At 35.9% G+C, this 7,148-nt stretch overlaps 1 protein-coding gene across 3 annotated transcripts in view; it reads left to right on the plus strand.

Moving 5' to 3' along the window:
* The window catches only part of TENM1 (teneurin transmembrane protein 1), an 805,114-nt gene that overhangs the window by 387,320 nt on the left and 410,646 nt on the right, over positions 1-7,148 (plus strand). The gene's annotated exons all lie outside the window — the stretch shown is intronic.

Genomic DNA, 7,148 nt, shown 5'->3' on the forward strand with positions numbered 1-7,148 from the left:
GTACTAATCTCCTCTGCACAGCACACTGCAGAATCACTCTTCCCATTACTCATGTTGTTCTTCTCACCTTATCTGTCTTCCCCACCCTTCAAGGCTAGCATGTAGCTGAGTGAGAAATGCATACAGTGTCATATCTGGATTCCTGTCCCAGATCTTACCAGCTCTTAAAAACTGTGTAACCTTGAGCAAGTTAAATGATATGAGGCAGCTAGCATATTTCCTGCCACAAGGAAGATACTAAATTTTCTTTCCCCACCCTCAGTCCACATGGTTTTCCATGGAGACTTCCCTAAATATACACTCTCTTCCCTGGACTGCAAATACTCCCTATGTCACACAAACCAATACTATATTGTAATGCTGTTGTTTGTCATTCTTTTCTCCCTAACTAGCTTATAAACATCTTTAAGTGAAACTTTACTCCTTGCACATCCATTAACCCCCTCTCCAAAGTATCCATTATAATGCTAATGTATCAGACTCTCAATAAATAATTGGTGCTTGGTTTGTCTATAATTTGAAAATAGGAGAGCAGTGTCAAACTTTCTTCTATTAGTAAAATAGAATTCTAGGTACACATATAGTCTGAGGACCTAGTACTTCTTTTTTCATTTTGTCATAATCCCTGCTGATGTCTTACAGATGATTGGATACAATAACAAGAACCATGTTATGACTCACAAAAATCTTTTTTGTCAGAAGTCACTTTTCAATACCTCTTAATTGGTATTAGGATTGTAAGGGGAAATAGAATCAAAACTGTAGTGATTTAAAGTATCATAGGATAGAGGAACCAGGAAATCAACATATGTAATTATAGATTTTGAATGACTTCAAAGGAAACCCTGTTTTTTTCAAGGGATTAAACTAGGAATTGGGCCCTTATTACAGGAGGCCACTTGGGCCTCCATTTAGCTAGTTTCTGGCACATTCATTGACAGGAATAATTTAATGATTGTGAATAATCACCAAGTGTAGGAAATAAGGTCCTCTTTGAATCATAAAGCTTTTAAACATGAAAAATATTATGCATTTGTTTGAGAATGGTGAAATGTGTGAACTAATTTCATATTGTCCTACCAATTATGAATGTGTTATTTCTGGCAAGCAAGTCTCTTTAAAATTGCATATGCTTAGTTCTTTGCCAGGGAGGTGAGAGAAAAACATTGTCAGCCTCTTTATACCCAGCTGGGGCCAGGTGTTGTTCATTAACATGTAAATAGTGCAATTACTGCCAATTAAGATTTTTAAAAACATTAAAGTCTATGGGAACACAGTTATATTACCTATAAAATTTAGAATATATATATGTACATCTTAGTGCTTTACATTCCTACAAGTCATATAATATTACTTGTACTATTAATTACACAATGCAAGTTGCTATTTCTTTGTAGAATGTCACTGTATTGTGGTTAGAATGGAAAGTAACAGTACATTGATTGGGTTAATGATTACAGCCAAATATTGAGATTTTTATAGGTTATATTGATAGGTTATAGTGCTTCATCCTTGAAACATACTGTTGAACTCCTATTGTGTTTAAGAACCTGTGTTGGATGCAAAGTATTCAGCGATGAACAAGGGAAACATGGTCCCTGCCCCAGGGAGCTTATAGTCTAGTTGGGCTCCACATAGAAACACACAATAAGCATACAAATAAACAAATAGAACAATACTGTTATAAGCACTCATTTAAAATGAAAGGGTGCCATCAGTAAACATGATAGGGTATAGGAGAGATTAGAGACTTGGAAAGAGAAAGGAATCTCTCTGTGAATAAGCAAAATTTCAACTGAAACCCAAAGGGCTGGCAGGTGGTAACCTAATGAAAGGAGTGGGGAAGGCGGCATGCCAGCAAGAGAGAACAGTGCTTAGGACACACTTCAGGATAGTGGTTGCCTCTGAGGGGTGGGGGAGCAGAGTAGAATTTAAGAGAGGTAAGAATGGGATTTCAAGAGCTAACTATAATGTTTTCATTCTTTACTAAGAGGCATGAAGCAAATATGATAAAAGGTTAATGTTTGTTAATTTCCCATGTGGATTTATGGATGTTTGTTATATTACTCTCAGTACTTTGCTATGTGATTAAAATATTTGATCACTGAAAGAAAAAAAGCAAATGAGAAGCAAGAACATGGAGGTGAAAACGTTTTTCAGTAGTGTAAACTCAGCTTAATTTGTTAGAAGACAGACTTAAAACTTTCAATCTATTATTGCCTAAATCTAGTCTTTAGAAAAATACTCTTCATGTTACTTGAGGTTATTCAAAATCCTTAGTTGCTCCTGATACTTAATAACAAACCCTTTATCCAGTGATGACATAAATGCTATCAATAGATGTAGCATGACAACAGACACATCTTTTTGCTGCACCCTACTTTAAGTTGCAATAATTTGTTTTTACAGTAATAAGGCCACTTGGGGCTAAAACACCGGGACTTAAAAAGATACCTATGCAGTTAACTTTTCCAGGTAACCAAATCCCTTTATTAAGAACAACTAAATAAGCCCATTCTGCATCAAATGCCATTATCACTGAGCTAGCATAGTTATCGTGTTTCCAGGGAAAAATAAGTCATGCCATCCTCTCTGAAAACTGCAGTCAAGTGAATAAGGGACTCTTGAAAGAAAGTTTTTGAATTGCAGTACTTTAAACCCTGCTTTATCAAGGTGATTTTATGCCTGGATTGACAAATTTCTAGGAATACATGGTGATTGAAAACACAGGAAGAAAAATGGTCCTATAAATTGTCTTGAGCAGCCCCCAAAAGCTATGTGATACCTAAAACCACCCAGAGACTCATCAATGAGGGGTTGCCCTTGTTTTTCTGTTGTCCTGGCTGAAGACATGGAGCCAGGCCCACCCAGTTCACTCACATTAGCACAAAATTTCAGTTCAACAAATATTTGAATCATTACCATATACAAGGCACTTCTTGGGCTACAAAACTGAGTAAGGTACAACCTGAATGCACAAAGACTGTGGAGATGAAATACAAGTTCTAGTCTGTTTTGGAGCAGGAGTAAGAATGGGAGTGGGGGACAAGGTAAGGTGGCTGGGGTTAGGAAATGACTATATTTCTTTCAACTCCTAGATAAAATTATTCAAATTAGACTGATGCCCTTATGCTTATCACATTCTCATAGAAGACAAACTAGTGGAAATTGAGAAATATTCATTGTAATTAAATGGCTGTTTTAAATACCAAAGGGAAATTAGTTATATATAATTATCTTTCATAATCCAGGAAGCCTTTTTTTCCATAAAAAAAAGTCCAATTATAACAATGAATGTCAAGGTCCCTTAACTGTAAATCTTACAGTGGATGCTTAAATAGCTAAGGTTGTATTTAGCACTCCAGAAGATACAGGTTGGTACATTATATAGAAATTTTATCCTGCCTTAGAAACTATATTCTTCTATATAGTATAATAATGAGCCTGCCCCAGCAAAGTACAATATTCTTGGAATGTAATGTTTGATGCTGGTCCCAAGATGGTGGTACTCAAGGTACTTGTTTTTGAAAGAAGAAAACAGAAAGATTATCCTGTGTTCTAAAGTTGAGAAGTCCCGATTTTATAAATGACTTGGATAGAAAAGTGCATAAAATATAATGTGAAAGTCAGAGGGGTCTGTTATCTATTCCAAAATAGTGATCCCTGGCGGAAAAGCAATGTAGTGCATATTGCCATGTGTTGTGTTGTACCATTGTTCATAAGCAGGACCTGCTGAACCGAATAAGCACAGATGTACTTCAAATTAATATTTAATCCAATACCAAAAGCACTTAAAGGAGTTAGGGATATGAGTTCCTCATAAGAAATGACTTCTTTCTCACAGAGAGCAATTATGGAACCACAAGATAACACAAATAAGATTGACATATTCTCCTTAGGCTTAAATAGTAAGTCTGGAGGTGAAAGTATATTGTTGGCTTTCTTTTTTTTTTGGAATTTACTGAATATTTTTTTAAAAAGAAAAAAATATTTTTGAATGGCATGGCATGGGTCAAAAGTAAAACTAATAGAGTGACTTTGATTGAGAGACTATCTCAGTCCTCAAGAATAGATAAGAGTACCTTTTAATTGACATTATTAGAATATTATTAGAGTAAAATAGAACCAGGTAACCCTTATTAATCTTTAAAAAGAAAGTGCCTACAATTAAGTTACAATTCCTCTTCCTTCCTATTGCTTTTTGAGGGCATCTTTAGAAACAAATCCCCAAAAGAAGTTTGAGTCCAGAGCCATCTCCTGCCTTTATTTTAACCTCATTTTGTTCCAACTTTGGGCCTGTGAAGGATTTTAGAGTGACATTACATATTGAGTATTCAGAAACTATCACCTTAGGTTAAAGTGACATTGCAATTTCTAGGGTTTGTTTTTTTTTTTTTTTTAATTACCTGTAAAACAAATGACTGAACCTACCAATTCAATAGGAGGTTTAAAGCAAAGACATTTTGAAAGTATAATAGGTATCAACTGGAACCACTGTACAACAAAGAAGAGCAAGCAATATTACACTTACTGTCAGTTTCACTCTAAAATGTTAGCTCATTCTGAAGGACAGTTAGCCGTTATATGATCAAAATGCTACGTAGATGTTGTATTGAGATGACTATTTTTAAGTGGTGGGTTCGGCTTATACATTATGACAATAGAAGCTTTCTACATCTTTTAGTTTGAGAGGAGATTAAAAAGCATTCCTTCCAGTTATTCATTCAACAAGTATTGAAATGTATTACTTATTCATCCACTCAATATATTTGTTGAGCACCTATTATAGCCAGATGCTAGAGAAAGAACACTGAACAGTGATGCTTATGGAGCTTATATTCCAATGTGGAAAAGAGGAAAATCAAATAAAGAAAAAATATTGAATTAATGTTATAAGCACTATGAAGGAAATACACAAGATGTGATGAGGCAAGGGTGGGCAAGGGGGTGGGGGAAGGATCTTTCAAGCATAGACAAGGGACTTGTGATGGGAAGATATAACCCCATCTAGGACAAAAAGACCAATGTGCCAAAAATAAGGCGGACCAGGAGAAGAACAGCTCAGTGGAAACTGTAAGCTAAACAGCAGCCAGTTCACAGGCCTTGGAGGCCAAGATAATGAGTTTGAATGGCTTCCTAAATGTAGTAGAAAGTCACTGGAGGGATTTAATAAGCAAGGGAGGGGAATTTCCAATTTGTCTTTTCAACTTTATTCTAGACCTGATTATCATACAGGAAATAGATCAAAGCGGGTAAGATTGGAAGTGGGAAACCAGGCAGGAGACTGTTCCAGTTATTCGGGTGAGAGATGATGGTAGCTTGGAATAGGGAACAAAGAGAGGTGTGTAGATGCAAGATATACTTCTGAAGGAAGTCAGTGGTGATGAACTGGATGTAGGAGGTATACAAGAAGGAGAAATCTGAGATGATCCCATTTTGTTGCTTGAGCAGTTAGATACCTTGTGGTGTCACCTAGGTAAGATGGGGGAAAGGAGTATGGTGAGACTGAGGGAATTAGGAGTTGCATTTTAAGCATATTAAATGCAGGTCTATGAGATATTCAGAGCATAAATTGAATTTCAGGTGGAGGTACAAATCTAAACCCCAGAACTCTGGAGTTAGTCTTCCGCTAACTGGGAGGAGTCAGCACACAGCGACATTTGCAGTTTTCATAGTTCTTGATAGTCCCTGGACACTTACTCCTTTTATTCAGGACTGTGCGCAAAATATCAGCACTGCCTCCCTGGTAATTCATCCTACTTGATGTTCTCTTGTGACCTTGACTTGAGAGAAAGTGCCATAGGATGAAGGAGTATTGTTAGGATACAGAGGGTTAAAAAAAAAAAAAACATACACACACCTGGATTGTATAGTTTTATTTAACAATGCAGATTTGGGTGGGAATTCACAGTCCGAGGGGAGGGAGGAACCTCTTGGGAAGAAAAGAGGCAGCTGTAAAGGAAACGGAATTTAAAGAAAGAGGGAAGAAAGCCCTCCTTTTTGTTTCATTTCACAACTTTGTATCGGACCAAGACTGCCACTAAACATTTATCTGTAAATTATTCTGCGTTCCTTTTTATTAATAAGAATGGCCAAATTTAATGAGCACTTACTGTACATCCAGCACCATTCTAAGTACATGAACTAACTCATTTAGTTCTCTCCAGAAGGTGTGGGATATTTGTTATTTGACCACATTTACAGATTAGGGAATAGACACAGAGAGGTTCAGTAATGCCTAAATTAATGGGCGTTAAGTGATGCGCTGGGATTTGAACTTTGGTAGTCAGTTTCAGAACTTCTGGTCTCACCACTGCACTACACCTTCAAGTTCACATGTAATATAAAATGTGATTGTAAATGGCATTTTTTCTTTCTGTTAAGTAGGTCTTTTCAGTGCCATTAACATCCTAATATTCAAAAAAAAAAAAACATCCTAATATTCACTTTTCTTATTCTGTAAGCGTCACATGTTTTATGGCACAGAGAATGATTGTGATGATGGTTCTGGAATATTAAGGTATCTGCTTTTTGGGCTAATTCTGTGACTTTTTTTAATTTTTGTTTTCTTCCCATATTTCTTAGCTCTTGCCCTTTAAAAACAGTAACAAGAGCAGTATTTACTGGTCATTATAGAAACCACTACCCAATTCTGCAACACTGTTATATTCACCATGATTTATTGATGAAGTCTGCCATCTCAAACTCTTCATCCATATTTCCTCCCTTGGGGAGAAGACTATAAAATTATCTCTTTGCCTGGCACAGTTAGTTCCAGAAACTTCTCTCTAACTACTGTCATGGTGAACAACTTCAGCAGCTGTTCCAGATCCAGAGCCATTTTACCCCATAGAGAAAAATGAAGTATGCTAATTGGCTAACCTATCTATTATAATATTTATTTATTTAATGATAGTTAAAAGTTAGTTTAGCCGTATCTTAAAGCACATGTTTAGAAACTAGCCTATTTTCAAACTAACATTTAAGAAGTGCTCAACTGTCAAGAAAAATTTGATTGACTGAAATTTATAAACAAAACAAAAATGATCTTTTACTGAATTTAAGATATTAATGACTTGCCATTTTTAACCTCAAAATACTTAAAACTCATTGAAACTTTGTTATAATCAATTGATTTTCAACTCACT

Source organism: Mustela nigripes, chromosome X, assembly GCF_022355385.1.
Source record: "Mustela nigripes isolate SB6536 chromosome X, MUSNIG.SB6536, whole genome shotgun sequence".
NCBI classification, from domain to species: Eukaryota; Metazoa; Chordata; class Mammalia; order Carnivora; family Mustelidae; genus Mustela; species Mustela nigripes.